Raw genomic sequence first — 1,478 nt, forward strand, 5'->3', positions numbered from 1 at the left:
GGAAGGAAGGAAGGAAGGAAGGAAGGAAGGAAGGAAGGAAGGAAGGAAGGAAGGAAGGAAGGAAGGAAGGAAGGAAGGAAGGAGAGAAAAAAGGGAAAAGTAGAACTCAAGGTATACCTACAAACCAACTGCTCTGTACAAGTCACTGACCTGGTGCAGTGGTTGGCACCCCAAAATAGCACGTTCATTCTTGTGCTATGTTACTCTACAACCACTTATTGAGTGCCTGCTGTGTACCATTTTTCTGTCTTAACTCCAGTTTTGTAGACTGTAGACAAATAGCATGTTCCCCCATGAACACCTAGATGAGGTGTTGCCAGCTTTACCCCTGATGTTCCATCTCCAAATAAATATTGTATATAAATGATGCTCAATAGATAGATGCTCAGCCACTATCAGCACCAGAGCACTTGGGATGAAGTGGGAAGTAGGAACAGCTTCCCACAGCTGTCCATTTAGATATCCACAATTTCACTTGTTCAGTAAGTGTTCAGCCGGCACCTACTATGTCCCTGCCCATGGTAGATAAGCATGATGAGGTCCATGTCTCCCATGAGCTTAGAGCCTCTGGCAGATCAGACAAGAACCATCTCCATGTGTTGCACTTGCAAAGCAATAAGTGAACCAGGACGTGCATTTAATACATGGTTACATGATGATGATATTGAACTGAAGGAGTTCAGAGAAATGGAAATTTTCCTGGAGATTGTAGGACGCTTGCAAAGCGATAAGTGAACCAGGACGTGCATTTAATACATGGTTACATGATGATGATGTTGAACTGAAGGAGTTCAGAGAAATGGAAATTTTCCTGGAGATTGTAGGACTTGAACTGAGCCTTGAAATTTGAGTAGATAAAGAATAGGTAGAAGACAAGATATTTCAAAAAATACATTAAGAATACATCATGATAGAGGAATAAGTTAAGATGCTTTCTCAAAGTCCAAGCATCTTGATTCCAGAAGTCAGAGCTTGAAGAAGGGAAGGATGGAATTGCCTGTGCACTCTCTTTCTGCCCCTGGCCATACCTGTCTGGAATCCACTGCTCACATTTGGAAGAATTTAGGACAAAGGATGGGGGTGGAAAAGAAAGATGAGGGTCGGGGTCTAGCTCTTTTATCATCCAGTACTCAGCTCTGTGCTTGGTAGACAGCAGGTACTTAATGACAGATACTGGAGAAATCAGCATGAAGGATAAAGAAACTTGCCCAAGAAGGCTGTGGAGCTGGTCAGGACACCCTGAAGCTATGTAGCCTTTCTTCCATCCCCTGCTTCACTGTCAATCAATATGCACATTGAAGAGGGCCTGGGAAATGGTATTTAAAATGGAGTCATGATAGGCCAATGAAGAATGAATTAGTGGTAGAGGATGTGACTCAGTTGGTAGGGGACTTATCTATTATACACAAAGCTATGGGTTTGATCCCTAACACTACATAAACAACGTATAGTTGGGCATGTCTGAAATCCCAGCACTT

The 1,478-nt window shown here is 42.9% G+C and overlaps 1 protein-coding gene across 1 annotated transcript in view; it reads left to right on the forward strand.

The window, feature by feature from the left end:
* Positions 1–1,478, forward strand: part of Bpifc (BPI fold containing family C) — a 70,394-nt gene that overhangs the window by 27,157 nt on the left and 41,759 nt on the right. The window lies entirely within an intron of this gene.

Source organism: Nannospalax galili, unplaced genomic scaffold (genome assembly GCF_000622305.1).
Source record: "Nannospalax galili isolate Female #2095 unplaced genomic scaffold, S.galili_v1.0 scaffold39, whole genome shotgun sequence".
Lineage (NCBI taxonomy): Eukaryota > Metazoa > Chordata > Mammalia > Rodentia > Spalacidae > Nannospalax > Nannospalax galili.